General features: G+C 43.6%; 1 protein-coding gene across 1 annotated transcript in view; it reads right to left on the bottom strand.

The window, feature by feature from the left end:
• The window catches only part of EPHA4 (EPH receptor A4), a 110,019-nt gene that overhangs the window by 67,483 nt on the left and 25,917 nt on the right, over positions 1 to 16,619 (bottom strand). The window lies entirely within an intron of this gene.

The raw sequence follows: 16,619 nt of genomic DNA, 5'->3' as shown, positions 1-16,619 counted from the left end.
TTTAAACGATAAGTATGTACACACACTCCAACCAACTAAACAACAGACTCACTTAAATACTAAGTGCACAAGCTAATCAAACTGCACAACATGTCCGCATTCAAAAACAACAAAGCTGTTCAAAAGACACACGTTTCACCCTGCATGATAGTTGGGCAGATTGATCCACTGGTCTGGCAAACAACCTGTTACCAGTTAGTTATCTGGTTGTTTGCCAGCCATACACACGCCCAACTCTTTTCCAACAGACCAAGTTTATGCCTGGTACACACGATGCAATTTCCCATCAGACTGACTGTCAAATCAATTATTTCCAACAGGTCCTATCTGATTTTCGATTGTTTTTCTGATCGAGTTTCTATAGAAGTGATCATAAAATCCATCAGAAATCAGATCAGACCTGTCGGAAATAATCAATTCGACCGTCAATCTGACAGAAGATTGTATCATGTTTACTAGGCATTAAAAGATAGTTGGGCTGATTGTTGGTATGTGTGTATGAGCCTGAAAGCAGATCCGAGATGAAAAACTAACTATAACAAGTAACTTGTCTATATATCTTATCTAAAGTTTAGATAATTTACACAGCAAATCTAGCTGCAAACAGCTTTAATAGAAAATGATTATTTCTTCCTGTGATACAATGACAGCGGCCATGTTGTTTGTAAACATTACACAGAGGCAGGCTTATCTGTATCTTGAGCAAAAAACCTAATCCCCCTCTTCCTCCCTCCTCCCCTCTGCCTCTGAAATCTCTGGCTAGTAATACCTCCCCCTCCTCCTGCCCTGACTGAGCCCCCATGAGCCCTTGCTACTGTCTGAAAGTGCCTTGGCTCTCTGAAAAGCTGTGGGCGTGGCTTGTTTAGTTTATAGGGAATTAGAGTATTAAAACAAAAACAAAAAAGCAGGGCTTTGGAGTCAGAGTTGGAGTCGAGGAGTCAGGGAAATTTTGGGCACCCGGAGTCGGAGTCGTGGTTTCATAAACTGAGGAGTCGGAGTCGGGTGATTTTTGTACAAAATCCACAGCCCTGCTAAATATTAGACTAAGGAGTCGGAGTCAAGGAGTCGGGGCAATTTTGATTACCCGGAGTCGGAGTTGGAGTCGTGGTTTCATAAACTGAGGAGTCGGAGTTGGAAGATTTTTGTACTGACTCCACAGCCCTGCAAAAAAGTATTTGGCTTGAGGAATGCCCTATAAACAATAGGAAAGGAACACAATTATGCAATGAGTAAAAGTTCATCTCGGATCCACTTTAAGTATGCTTTGTGTCTCTTTTACTCTGTACAGCGCCATTGAATATGCTGGTGCTTTATAAATCAATAATAATGGAATCCAAATATGTTGGCTGTATAAAAGAGACTTCACTCACAATGAACAATTACATAATGCAGTAAAAAAAAAAATGTCTGTAAAGATCGACTTCATTATTCGACTAAAGATGTTCGGACCCAGGAGGTGCGCTACACAAAACTGTGGGAAGTCATAAATTCTGCTAGCAATATAGCCATATTACTATTATTGGCAAACCTAAAATGCAGTTTTCATTTTTCTAATGAAGGTAGAATTTAAACAGAATATAACTGATAGGCAACAAAGCCTTTGCCCTTCCATCAATATGTGCAGTATATATAAACCAACTCCACGCCGTACAAGTGCTGGAATTCTCGATGCATTGTAATGCTGTGACAAGAGTGGCCGCTGAGCCTGGCAATGCGTATTGTTTGGCTGCAATACCCTGTGGTAAAGTCTCTTTATCAAGTATGTACACAGCACACTGCATCAGGCCTGATGAATCTCTAGGTGTTTGATCAGCTTGTCTTGGAATGAGTCCCATGAGAGGAATTGATAAGAGTCTGAAACCACAGCTTGGCAGACAGATAGGCTTGGGTCAGGCCCCTAGCCCCACTTCAAACACAACCTCATCCCCCTGCACACAGAATGCCACCCCACTGGAAACTGCCTGTCATTCAACCGTCACAGATAAACAAAGACAGCTTGTGTACAGCCAGCAACTGTATGCAAGGAGGCCTCACTCTTCTCCTTTGGACTTGACAACATTTTAAATACGGCTGAATGAACACAGTCAGCCTCTGTGTATTTACCGCAGCATTGCATGTTCAGGAGGAACAAAATGCTCCCCGTGAAATGAATATGCTTCATTTCAGTGAGGACCATCTCTGCCTGCAAAGCAGATAACCAGACTGAACTAGATGCTCCGCTGACAGGAAACTGGGCAAACACAATGGGCATCAACCATGGGCGCATGGTACAAAAGCTAATTACAGTCTGGGTATTCTTTCATACATGTACACAAAAGATATCACATGCAGTACTTGGGTGAATTGACAAGTGCAAAGCATAAGTATATTACATGTCGATCACAAATCCATTCTCTTAAAGAGAACCCGAGGTGGGTTTGAAGATTATTATCTGCATACATAGGCTGGATCTGCCTTTACAGCCCAGCCTCTGTTGCTATCCCAAACCCCCCTAAGGTCCCCCTGCACTCTGCAATCCCTCATAAATCACAGCCACGCTGCTGACAAACAGCTTGTCAGAGCTGGCTGTGTTTATCTCTATAGTGTCAGTCTGCTGCTCTCCCCGCCTCCTGCAGAACTCCGGTCCCTGCCTGCATCCCTTCCCTCCCTGCTGATTGGAGGGAAGGGACGGGGTCAGGGACCGGAGCTATGCAGGAGGCGGGGGAGCAGCTGAGACTGACACTACAGATGTAAACACAGCCTCACAGCACGGCTGTGATTTATGAGGGATTGCAGAGTGCAGGGGGACCTTAGTGGGGTTTGGGATAGCAACAGAGGCTGGGCTGTATAGGCAGATCCAGCCTCTGCATGCAGATAACATTCTTTAAACACACCTCGGGTTCTCTTTAAATTACTTCACGTTGCTTATTTTCCATTTCAACTATAAGAAGAGCTAATTCATGAGCTAAAGAGATAAGTGGCCTGTTCATGTACTGCGGGTAATATTACCATGCATAGGCAGGGCTTGTTAATCCCACTTGTGCTAACTGCAGCAGAGTATTGCGCATTACGCAGTAAGTGTGACCCGCGGTACCTAGGTAATGCAAGTGCTGCTATGGTTCAGGCCCAAGGAGGGATAAAGAGATAAATAGATTAGGAGAGACATCTCATAAGGGGCCTGATGCATATTGCTGTGAACAGACAGCACACAGCAATAATACTACTGCAGCAGTGTATAAAGAGAAGCATGACCCACCGTACTCGAGCAACGCACTGATAAGGAAACGCACATAACCAACACACTTTACCGTAGCCAACACTCGCGGTACTTGAGTACTGTGAGTCGTGTTACTGTTGTGGTAGTACCAGTAATACTGCTGTGCGCTGTCTCTGCATGGTACTATTAAGATTAATAGTGAGTTAATAGGTACGGTGAATAAACGTATGACATAAGTTGTAAACCAACATAACACTGCCCACATAAGGAATCAACACCATAATAACTCTAGACATAAGAATTCTCAGGTGGTCACAACATTTATGCTTATTACAGGAGCCAGGAGAGACAGCAGGCTGCTAGAACGTTTCATTTATTTTGTATATTTATAACCATTCCACCTTCTGCAGCACTTCACAATGTGGCATTGTTATGTCACTAACTGTCCCTCAAAGAAGCTCACAATCTAAACCCTACCACAGTCATATGTCCTTTTCATAGTCAAAGGTAATTTACAGTATCTGTATTTATTTTAGGGATGCAGGAAGAGACTAAAGTGCCCAGCGGAAACCCACACAAACGCAGGGAGAACATACAAACAAACCCCATGCAGATGGAGTCCTGGCACAGACATGAGCTGGAGACCCAGCACGGCAAGGCAGGACTCCTAGCCACTTAGCCATTGTATAAGCCTAATAAATATTTGGAGAAAGTATCAATAAAAAACAATGGCTAAAACCAGGGCTGTGGAGTTGGAGTCAAGGAGACGGAGCAATCTTGGGTTCCTAGAGTTGGAGTCGGTGGTTTCATAAACTGGAGGAGTCAAAGTTGGGGTCAGAATATTTTTTGTACCCATTCTATAGCCCTGCAAGGGCTGTGGAGTCAGAGTTGAGGGGTTGGAGCCATTTTGGGTACCTGGAGGTTTCATAAACTGAGGAGCTGGAGTCAGATGATTTTTGTAGCGACTCAACAGCCCTGGCTAAAACTATTGTGTATTAGTTAGTAACAAAACCGGCTCACTAGAAAGAAGACAGATATGTAATCTTGAGAAAACCTGCCTTCATTACTTACTGCACCTCCCTACTGCAAATACACCATATTGCTGATTAACAGGCCCTTAATTAATGACTGGCCTAGAACATTTCTCTGCTTTCATGCAGTGAACTATGGAAACCCTGACAGACCGTTGTGCCTGCAGTCAGTGCTGAAAGTTATTCCACATTGTACATAACAAATAAAGGATGTTCTCTGCTTATGGAACTTGCATGCCATGTGACGGGGACACTCATTAACTGTGTGTGATGCTATTGAGGGGCTTCATTGTGTCCTGTTAATACATTCTCCCACCAAATCCCTATTCTCTGTGCCACAAATTAAAGTCTTTGGTGCGTGCTTAATGCTGCCCTCTGTTTTTGTCCCCGGGCCTTTCTGCTGAGGATTTGCTGCGTAAGACTGTGGAGGAATAAGGAGGAGGAAAGGGGTTATTGCCAGAGCTTTAGGTCCATCCTTCTTTGTCCCCAGCTTAGTTCACATGTTCTATACAAGCCCAAAATTCAATATCTCTGGCACAGCTTTGATGAGTTTTCTTCCCCTCTTTTTCACTTGCCAAACAAAGCAGATCCACAGCCCAAATGACAGAGCTGCACCACCGGGTTAAGGTTTAGGATCAAGCCTGGTGAGAAAAAGCGTTTCCAACACAACAGACAGATTCTAGAGCACACAGACCTGTCCCTATGGATCAGCCTAATCGGGATGCACACTCACAAATCCAGCCATATGAAGCAACCTTCCGATCCTGATCCCCAAGACTTTCAGGAAAACACGACAATAGTTCATGTCCAAAGGCTATAGAAGGCCATGATACCGTGCCATCGAGCATATCATATCTGGCAGGGCAAGGATGCTGAGAAAAAACCCAGAACTTCTCAGCAGCCAATCAGGTTGTTGCTGACCATTATTGTAGTATTGTAGTTTGTGTGTGTTGTTTTTGTTTTTTTAAGTTAGTATTTGAAGGTCATGTACGACTTACTGCACCATCAACAAATTCACCACAAAACACCTGTTCAATACAAATACTTTGAAAAATCACTGTATTGGACATTAAATATTATGTATTTATACTGCATATAGCATATTACTCAGCACTTTGCAAAGTGCAGAGAACAACGCACATCAAGAACTGGCCCTCGAAGTGGTGCATAGACAAGTGTTACTACCACAGTCTAGAGAAAACAATTGGGGAGATTTGACTTAATGTGCTAGAATAGCAGAGGACAGGAAAACATGGTATCTTCCACAAAGAGGAAAAAAAGCACAGGAGACACCAGGAGTGTTTCATACTTTTTGGAGCATCTCCCTCCCAATTCTTCTGAATGACAAAATACCCAAGCAGCTTAGTGTGACTTAAAACCACTACAACAGAATACCCAAGCAGCTTGGGGTGACCCAAACCTACTAGGAAAGTACAGAGGACTAAAAGAGACCGAAAAAGCCCCCCTACTAAAAAGTAAAGTTTATTGTGATTTACCTTCTTAAAACAGAAGGTATTTGGGATAATTCAGCTTAAAGGACTTACGAGACCAAAATCTGCCCCCAAAACGTAAAAAAAGTTAACTACCTGCATGACTTTGTAAGGCACGGAGGACGCCGTCCACGCCCTCCGTGCCGTTCCGCCTGGTCCCCTCTGCTCAATAGCCCCCCGAAAGGCTGCGACCCAATGGTCCTGGTCAGTATCTGCAGCCTGCATAAAGATGGCCGCCAGAGCTGGCCATGGCTGCGCAGTCCGCATAGCCGCTACTGCGGCTGCGCAGCTCTAGGGCCAACCCTCCGATCCACGTTGCCTGTTACATGGATCGGGGGGTTGGCCCTAGAGCTCCGCAGCTGCAGTAGCGGCTATGCGGACTGCGTAGCTGTGGCCAGCTCTGGTGGCCATCTTTATGCAGGCTGCAGATACCGACCCGGACCGTGGGGTCGCAGCCTTTCGGGGGGCTATTGAGCAGAGGGGACCAGGCGGAACGGCATGGAGGGCGCGGACGGCGTCCTCCGTGCCTTACAAAGTCATGCAGGTAACTTTTTTTTACGTTTTGGGGGCAGATTTTGGCCTCGTAAGTCCTTTAAAGTGAACAACTGTGGTTACCCACAATGCATCACTACTGAATATGCAAATTATCTCTGAATTCCCCTGAAGCCAGGTTTACATCCAGAACTGGTGGTGTATAGCAAGCCTATAGCTTATAACGTTTACAGAGCCACATCAACCCCACATGCAGACAGCCTGTTTCTGACTTTCAGTCATCAGTGCATGGCAGGGATTGATATGGCTCTATGGGACAGGACTTGGACCAGAACAACAGAATACCCAAGCAGTTTGGGAAGAACCAAAACTACTAGGAAAGTATAGGAGACTAAAAGAGACTGAAAAGCCCTCCTACTAAAAAGCAATGCAGGTCAAAACCACTAGGAACTCTTCTGAATGAGTATTTCAGATGAGGAAGGTTTACTGTGTGGTATGTATGTAACTCATACCATAAATAACTACTAATCAACAAATCATAGCCATTTACAACTGATGAAGCTATACAAATCTGCATTTTATTACTCGTTCCTAATATTACAAAGAAAAGCAAGAATGCAAGCTTTCAGATACCAGTTCAGCCCTATCTACACCATACAATTTTTTGTCAGATTCGATTCAATCCGACATGTCCGATCAGAATTCGAATTCAATTTGCCATTGCAAAACAATGACAAATTGAATCTAATCCCGATCGGACATTTCAAATTGAATCGAATCAATGAATTGAATCAAATAGAATCGGACCAAAAATTGTATGGTGTAGATGTGGCTTTAGAGGATAAATGTACTACTGGCATATATGATGAATTAACTCCAAAGTACCCTGTGGCTAATACCGTTATAATCATTTGATGTCCCCATGTGAGATGAGCAGAGAGACACCCCCGCAGAGATGCTGCACAGTGGTGTTGTATGTCTACATGCTGCCATTCATAAATGTAAACAACAGGTGCCCAGGAAATTCAGATTTGTTCGGGGGAACAGAACTAGTTACGGAACACGATTGTATTATTGATCAAGGGGCAATTTTGGGTTGATCTGGCATATTTGTGTAATTAGAATGCACCGCTACTGAATATGCAAATTATCTCTTTATGCCCCTGTAGCCAGGCTTACATCCAGAACTGGTGGTGTATAGCAAGCCTATAGCTTATAAAGTTTACAGAGCCACATCAACACTACATGCAGACAGCCTGTTTCTGACTTTCAGTCATCATCAGTGCATTGGAGATATATGCTCACTCCAACCTGAATAATCGCAAATACCTTCTGTTTTAAGAAGGCAAACGTTGTTTTACCCCTGCTGAGTTAGCGATTCACATCTTGACTTCAGCGGCATTTGGAGTGGAAATTCACAAAATGGGTCAGTAAGAATGGACTCCAGAGATAAAATCACAGCATTGGGGTTGTAGAGAGTATTGGCCTCCAGTGATGACATCACAGCATTGGCGTTGTAGAGAGAATGGACTAGTTATGACATCACAGCATTGGCGCTGTAGAGAGGTATAGAGAATCCACCTATATAGCCGTACTATCAGCTTGGGTGGGCTAGCAGTCAGGAGCTGTTCTCATCCTTCCATCATCAGACTCCAGCACATTACATATTCCGAGTGCGTGGAGCCGTTTGACTTCTGCGGCGCAGAATCCATGCATTATGCACCTTTTGATTTATACAAATTATATACATGTATTCACAAGTTAAAATACACATTTTTACCAAGCGGCGGGAGCAATTGAGTCACAGAGTTCTGACTATACTTTAGCAAAGCGACAGAATGCTGAAATCCGTTGGATGCTCGCAGCCTGTGACAGGGATCAAGAAAATGAAAATGACAAACCACATAACCCCCTTCAAGAGTGGAATCCTATTTCTTTCTAGCATGAAGCTTGAAAAGCTCAGTATGAAGGAAGGTACTTAAGGGCGTCCTGTTTGCAGTAAAGGAAAAAAATGACAGCGCGGATCGCCTGGGTGCCCGGGCTTCCTGCTAATTAATTGGTTAACTGCTGGGTGACAACTGCTAATCCTGTTATCTGGAGCCCTCTCCTCTGTATGGCCACCCCTGGGGAAAGGCACAAGCTTTCAGGCCTGTCTTTGCTTTAAATAATTTGTTATGTCAACACAAGTTAATATTCTAATAGTGGATTCTTCCTGAGCCCTAATTTATGATGTCTGCACAGAGGCGCACCTTCGCTCAAACAGTGCTAGATGTTGTGATTACTGCTTCTGATATAAAAAGCCTGTTAATGCCTTTCCTATGTTAATCCTAAATTCTGTTTCCGATTGGATACAATATAAAATCTAATTGGAACATTGGGTAGAAATCTATAAGCATATGGCCAGTTTTAGGATTTAAAATTGAACCTTAAAGAGAACCCGAGGTGGGTTTGAAGAAGATTATCTGCATACAGAGGCTGGATCTGCCTATACAGCCCAGCCTCTGTTGCTATCCCAAAAACCCCCTAAGGTCCCCCTGCACTCTGCAATCCCTCATAAATCACAGCCACGCTGCTGACAAACAGCTTGTCAGAGCTGGCTGTGTTTATCTCTATAGTGTCAGTCTGCTGCTCTCCCCGCCTCCTGCAGAACTCCAGTCCCCGCCTGCATCCCTTCTCTGCTGATTGGAGGGAAGGGACGGGGGCAGGGACCGGAGCTATGCAGGAGGAGGGGGAGCAGCTGAGACTGACACTACAGATGTAAACACAGCCTCACAGCATGGCTGTGATTTATGAGGGATTGCAGAGTGCAGGGGGACCTTAGTGGGGTTTGGGATAGCAACAGAGGCTGGGCTGCATAGGCAGATCCAGCCTCTGTATGCAGATAACCTTCTTTAAACACACCTCGGGTTCTCTTCAAGTGAAAATAAACTGATGAGATAATTGTATCTATCCTCCTACTCCTAAAAATGACTTTCAGATATCCCAGTTTTAGGTTAGGTTTAATTTTTTTTTTTTTAAGTAGATTGTATTTTTGTCAGCTCAATGACGGCTGTCCCGTACCTCAGAAACTAAAGCTCAAATATGAACTATTGACCTTTCTTTATCTATCCCCTGCTCTCAGAAGCCCCGTTCTCTGCCCAGAAAGTGCTTTATGGCTGTAATTCCTTATCAGTGAGGGACACTATAGTCCAGTCCGACTACTGGAGAAAAACTGTCAGTTGCATTGCTGAATATTAATTCACACTATGTCACAGCATGCCACAGACTGAGAGGAGCATAATGGAACTGTAAACCTAAAAAAAAAAAAAATGTCCACAGACTGCTTAGCCACTGTCCCCCTACCCCACCCCCTCCCATGTCCCCCTTTTTCCCCTTGCTTTGTCAATACCTATAATGAATCTTGGTCATGCCAATAAAGCTATCTTTGATTTGATTTGATTTGAAATTCTTTGAGGCAAAGAAAGAAGAAAAGGAGCACAGCATAAGTACATTTAGGCTTGCCACTGTACATACACATATCTATCTCATCATGTCATGTCACTTAAGGTTCCCTTTAATAAGGCTTTAAGTGTCAGCAGGTGCCTTCCATCACCATCAAGAGAAAAGGGTGCAAAGCAAGACATTAGGCAAAGTTTACCTTGGAGTTCTCCTGCCGCGGCAGCTGTATGTGCGCACAGGCAGGTACAGATTAGGACTATTCCCCAGCTAGGGTTTTGCTGGCCTGACCAAGCTCTATAAAAAGTCAGGGCTAGAATGGTCTAATTAGCAGCAATTATATGGCCAATAAATCCACACCCCGACCCTACTTCACCTCCATCAGTTTGTTCTATAGAGCATGCCAGAGCAGACAATGCAGGCTGTGAGTGTTCTGGGGCTGAAGCCCAGCCTTCCCCAGACACCAGCCAACCCTGCACAACATGCCTGGCACAGCTGCAGTGACATTGGCCCACACAGCTCCAGCAGGGAGAGTCACTAGGTGACAGTGCTGGCTCTCTTCCTGCTCCTTCCCTGAGGAGTCTTCCCAATACTAAACTGGTGAGAAGACAGGCTAGCTCATCAGCTTAGTCAGTCCTGAAAGCTGTTCTCCAGAATCCCTGACTGCCACACATCATCCCTCTGGCATGGTCCGAGCTAGCAACTGCACAGCCCATTTTACAGAAAAGTTTATAAAAGGAATCGCTGTTAAGCCCAAAACTAAGGAAAGCCAATTCTAACTGCAATCAGTATGATAAGCTAATCTAAACAGGGTAAAAAAGCAATGTGATGAACAGATTACCCGGTTCATAGGGCAAATGTGTTTGGGACTGCAGTTCAGCTTGAGTTCTCTCCTATTTGGTTTTGGCTGCTGGATGGGTGAGAGCAGTGTGACTGTGAAACACAGACTCATGCTAGGTACACACCATACAATTTTCTGGCAGATTTACCTGCCAGATCTTGTATGTCGAATGTAATCGATTTTTCGATCTCTCAATCGTTTTTTCGATCGTTTTTCCGATCAATTTTCAAATCAGTTTTATGAAAATCGATCGAAAAATTATTTAAAAAAACTATCGGAAAATCAAAAAATTGATCGAAATTCAGATCGGACATGTTGGAAATAATTGATCTGGCAGGTAAATCTGCCAGAAAATTGTATGGTGTGTACCTAGCATAACAATGAAGGCTGGAGTACATTTCCTTTAATCCCTGTATTGCAGAAGCAACCATAAGGTGGATTCAATGGCAATTTTACTGGTACATCACTTCCGAAGCATGTGTTGCGCATATAGTGCAACCCGCGTTACCACAGCAATTTTACTGATGTTACAGGATTCATCTCCCATGTGTCTTCATGAAGATGTGGGAATTTGTAGTTCACAGGAAGTAGGTAACAATTCATACCACTGACCAATTGTTCTTCCTCATTTGCAGAAAAAATGGTTGTATGTCCTCTCCTGCTCATTCCAGGCAAGCAGTTTTGTGACATACCACATCCCTTTCTCTGCATACTGTACCTCATAACAAGCACCACACAACATACAGTCAGGGCTGAGGGGTCAGAGTCGAGGAGTCGGCGCAATTTCGGGCACCTGGAGCCCGTGGTTTCATAAATTGAGGAGTTGGGTGAATTTTGTACCCACTCCACAGCCAAGGTAAGTATTAGACTAAGGAGCTGGAGTTGAGGAGTCAGAGCAATTCTGGGTACCTGGAGTCGATGGTGAGTCGGGCGATTTTTGTACCGACTCCACAGCCTTGTATACAGTACATGCTGCGGATGCATGCTTTTCTCAATATAGAACTAAGATTAGTAATTACCCTGTACAGCACAGTGATATATCATATGGTCATCCAAATTAACTAGATACTGTACTTTGGTGGTTGATGCAAAGCTATCTTACGTCCGCTTCAAATGCAGAATACCACTTCCACAACAAGTGCCCCAGGCAGAAGAGGGGTTATTTCAGATCAAATATGCTCAGAAGAACCCTAGCTAAAAAGCAGCAAGCCATCATTAAGCAATCTGTTCGAGAGATGCAATCGTCAGAGCTGGAGGAATCAGCTGTTGTTAGCAAAGCGTTGGCAGAACAAAGTTTTCCAGCTCGGCAGCCGGTAAAAAAAAAAAAAAAAAAAAGAACCCTTCCCCAGGTTCAGCCTCACTGAATTTTTCCATCTGTAATTCACACTTTGCTGGTGTTAACCCACATTGTACTGTACCGGAAGATTCTGCTGCAGGTTTCAGTGCTGACAATGATGTACTCTACTGCTATGTATGTAGTACCAAATAGGACTATCCACACCTATAACAGTATGATGGCCAATTAGCTATCACCCTGTCATAGCAGGTGTAAAATTAGTTACATGGATCAGATAGTTATTGGGTATGCCAGACACAGAGAACCACCATAACAAAAACCATATCAATAAATATCCTAGATTAGACAAGACAAATAACATTTATATCGCGCTTTTCTCCTGGCGGACTCAAAGTGCCAGACCTGCAGCCACTAGGGAACCCTCTATAGGCAGTAGCAGTGTTAGGGAGACTTGCCTAAGGTCTCCTACTGAATAGGTGCTGGCTTACTGAACAGGCAGAGCCGAGATTTGAACCCTGGTCGCCTGTGTCAGAGGCAGAGCCCTTAACCATTACACCATCCAGCCATGCATACACTTGGCAGATAAGTCAAAAACAGTCTTATCAGTGTGACGACAGCCTGTACTCACGTAAAACGGTCGTCAGAATGACCGCCCCGTGGGCGGGTCTGACGACCCATAGTTTGAAAAAGTCCGGCGTGTGTAGTGAGAGGGATATGGAGGCTGCTATATTTCTTTTTAAACAATACCAGTTGTCTGGCAGTCCTGCTGATCTATTTGGCTGCAGTAGTGTCTGAATGACACTTGTGCTTGTCTTGCAAAGTGCTCTTAAACCAAGTTACTTGCAATGAAAGGTTTTTCTGTATATGATGTGGTGTGTTGCTGGCTCCCACACACAAGTCAGCTATGAGGACAATTCTTATAAGGCGCTGTCACGCTTTTGTTATTAGCATTCGGCATTTTGTTTAGGGGAAGCAGTTAAACTTTCCCTGTGGTCCACTTTGGTATTTCATGTCCATATTACTAGCGGTGACCCCAGTATTCCTTCCTGCCCATTGCTCCCATTTCCCTTTGCTTGTTATTATGTATGGGGAGACACGGTAGCCATGATGGATTGTAACACCTCTTGCCCTCTTCAGTGCGGGGCGTGGCATCCAATGTGTGGTCTCCCATAATAATAAAAGGGAAATAACTCTTTGGATATTTCGAGGGGTTGTGACTCCTCCTGACATTTTTATTGGGAATGTGAAATACCTCGACCATTTGTTCTAAAGGCCTCTTTGTAACCTCCTTCTGTCCCCTTTATTAGAGACAAGTGAATGTGGAATAAAGCCCTGTGAGGACATGTAAATACCCCATGCTCTGAGAAGGCTGTGCTGCCCACTGCAATGGCAGGGGAGGATGTTTGGTTCTCTTTGGTCCACTCATCTGAGTCTGACTGAATATTCAGTCATGATGCTTCCCAAGCCCTACTCTCTACAAGCCATGGCTTTCCTATCTTGCACTAACAATATCAAATTAGAAATCTGAGGTAAATGGGTTCACCATTTTAGGCAGTGTTTGTCCTTTATATCTGTGAATCTGTAGGCACAGTCAGGCGACGTTGTCTTGATTTACTTACATTTGAATCGATTTCAGGAAAATAAATCTATCGCAATTTTGATCGGGTGGTCATGTTATAGTATAGTGATTTGATCAGAGTGATTGAATCTACCTAGAACATCGATAAAGCTGTGGCTACCTTTAAAGAGCAAAATCGCAAAAATTGTAACATTTAAAATACATACATAAAAAATTTAAGTTTCACCCAGAGTAAAATGCACTATAAATTACTTTTTTTCCTTTCTTTCTGTTACTAATAGATTTTGGACTAGTCCATCTCCTCATGGGGGATTCTTAGTATCCCCTTTGTTCTTAACAAAAGCACTCCCTGGAAAGGATCTACACAAGGATGCGGGCCATCCTCCCTACTCGTTTGTATGCTATTTTGGCTGTTGGACTGAGCAACCGATGTTCAGTAAGGTCTTTTGTAAATATAGAAATACCTGAAAATCCCCTAGAGGAGATGGACTAATCCAAAACCTATCAGATATTAATCACCTCCTGTAAGTGACAACAACATAATAGAAAAGTAAGTAATAGTGCATTTTACTCTGGGAGAAATCTACATTTTATATGTATGTATTTTAAATTGTACAATTTTACATGATAGTTGTCCTTTAAGAGAGACCCAGTGGTGGGGAGTGAGTCAGAGGAAGCAGGCAGTAGTCACAGCGCTCTTGTATATACTGTTCAGAATGGTGCTAAGGCTTCGTACATTGCAACATGGAGCCTAGAGTGACCACTTACCCTCCACTGACCAGTTACTTCCCATTACAAACATGATAAACTCTGAAATAATGACAGCCATCCTATATGGAAAGAGCTTTATTCCTCTGCTTGACTAACAACCTTTCATTGCGTTCAACATCAAAACCACCAATCAATAGCAGACATGCCAACTAGGCCGACTCCATTGCGGGATCCAATACTCCCCAGCTGCATTTCCACTGAATAAACCTGGGCGCAGCTAATGAATTGATAGAAAAGGCGTCTTGTGTGTCCATAACTCACATAGGAGACATAAATCAGACAAAAAGTAAATGGAAAAGAGCTGGCGAGACCAAATCCCACCCTGGCCAAGGCAGCTTCAGCATCTCTACCCAAGTAGCAGAAACATCTTACGAGAACGGTTTTGAACGTCTCTGCCCTGTCATTGCCAATCAATCTGAATGAAGACTGCATGGCATCCCAGGAATTCTCAGAAAGATGCAGCAGTCTACATGGGAACAAGTTGTAATTTCAGCTAATGTGGCGCAGTATTGATTATACATCTCACAGTACATTAAGATATGAGGGACTCCCAGTGTGAATGTCTTGCTATCTCAGCACTATGATGATCAGCACTGGATAGAGATCTGTTTGCTGCTTAGTAGGGAATTTCCTTGCCCTGAGCCGGGGCAGGCTGCCAGGAGGACGCACAGGTGCATTCCTGCATCCTATGTATGCTCATTCCTTATGCAGAGCGGAGGCCTGGCTGAAGAGATGTTATCACTCCATTCACTGGGTTATTAACGAGCTCTGTGGCGCCCTCACTATCCGGCGCTGTATAAATCAACTTCTGCACAGCCAGGCAGATAATGAAGCAGCAGTTTCTCAGGCATGAAACAAGGGGCAGGGAACCCTGAGAGGATTTAATGTTGCAGTCTCTCCAAGGACACAAGCGAGCCAATACTAATCATAGGTGATGGATGCCAATCTCACACACACACAGGAGAACTACAAGCATTGCTGAACGTGGCTGAGCGGGGGAAACATGCATGCGGCATATTTACTCTGCTTACATCCTTCGTGCGCAGAATAACCAACTGCACCCATCAGTCCTTCCTATAGGAGCCCAATTTTATATGCAGGGCAATAGAAATGCATTTATATATATAACATAGTCCCACAGCTAAAGCATCATAGCAAATCCACAACCAAAGTTACACAGTTAAAGGACCACTACAGCAAAAAAAAATAAGCAGTTAAAATCTGAAATAACTGACAGGTTTTGGACTAGTCTATCTCCTCATGGGGGATTCTCAGGGTATTCTTTGTTTTCAAAAGCATTTCCTGAAGGCAGTTTAACTGCCCAAATAGTAAGATGTCAGCCTCCCTATTCGCTTGCACGCTATATTGGCAGTTAGACTGAGCAACTGCCATTCAGGAAATGCTTTTGAAAATAAAGAAGACCCTGAGAGTCCCCCATGAGGAGCTGGACTAGTCCAAAAGCTGTCAGTTCTCTCAGATTTTTACTGTTTACTTTTTTCGCTGTTTCGGTCCTTTAAATGTGCATTTTATTGCCCTTTCTCTCTAAAACTCTACAGGATTGTAAAGCTGCCTTCACTCAGTATACAGAGCTCAAACTGCTGACTCCCACCACAGTAAAATGTAAAGGACTTTCTCTCTACAGAACTTACTAATGAGGGTGCAGAAGCGATTGCATGAGGGAGGGGGGCAGTAGGCACATTTCATGTGAAAGGAGAGCTGACAGAGTTATGGGGTAGGACTAGGCACTAATGAAGAGTGCTAGCCACATAGCCCCAGAATCGCCTTTTACTTAGGAGTCTCATAAACAGGCAAACAATCACTGAGGGGAGGGGATCCTGAAGTATTTGAGAGGGTTCAGGACGCTTCCAGAGTAGACTGAATTTTGCAGAGCTTTGCCTGATGGAGCAGAGTGGTTTGTGCACGCAGATAGGCACCCGATATAACAGGTTAGAACTCTTTACTGAAGAAAACGTACAGAGATAAAAACATACACCATCATCAGGAAATGTAGCTTACTTAGAGGAGAGGAACACAGAATAAATACAGAAAACAACAATAGCACAGAGATCATTGCAGCACTTTACATTTTACAGTGACATCTTGTGGTTGCTTTATTAGACTGCAGTTTAAGTAATTTTGTTGATACTGCTAAAAATATCAATATTGATTCACAAAATTGTCTGTAAATTTCCTTAGGAATGCTTTTTTTTACATCTTAAAAGGGAATGAGGGGGGGGGGGGGGGGGGGGTTAAAGCTAGGAATATTTGAGAAAATATCTCTATGCTGTAAACAATAGCATCGATGAGGAAAGAAAAACCAAAAACAATTACAGCAGTCTTAACAGAGCCCTCCGAGCCTGTCGCTTTCTAACGATACCAGACAAGAAAATCTGCATTCACAGGAAAATTGCTACTGTTACCTGCTGGTCTTTATTCACTTACAAGCATTTTATGTATATAACACAAGTTTTACATTGACTGGTGTTT

The sequence above is a fragment of the Hyperolius riggenbachi genome, chromosome 4 (assembly GCF_040937935.1).
Source record: "Hyperolius riggenbachi isolate aHypRig1 chromosome 4, aHypRig1.pri, whole genome shotgun sequence".
Classification (NCBI taxonomy): Eukaryota; Metazoa; Chordata; class Amphibia; order Anura; family Hyperoliidae; genus Hyperolius; species Hyperolius riggenbachi.
The sequence above is the reverse complement of the archived record's forward strand: the minus strand, read 5'-3'. Positions and strand labels throughout refer to the sequence as shown.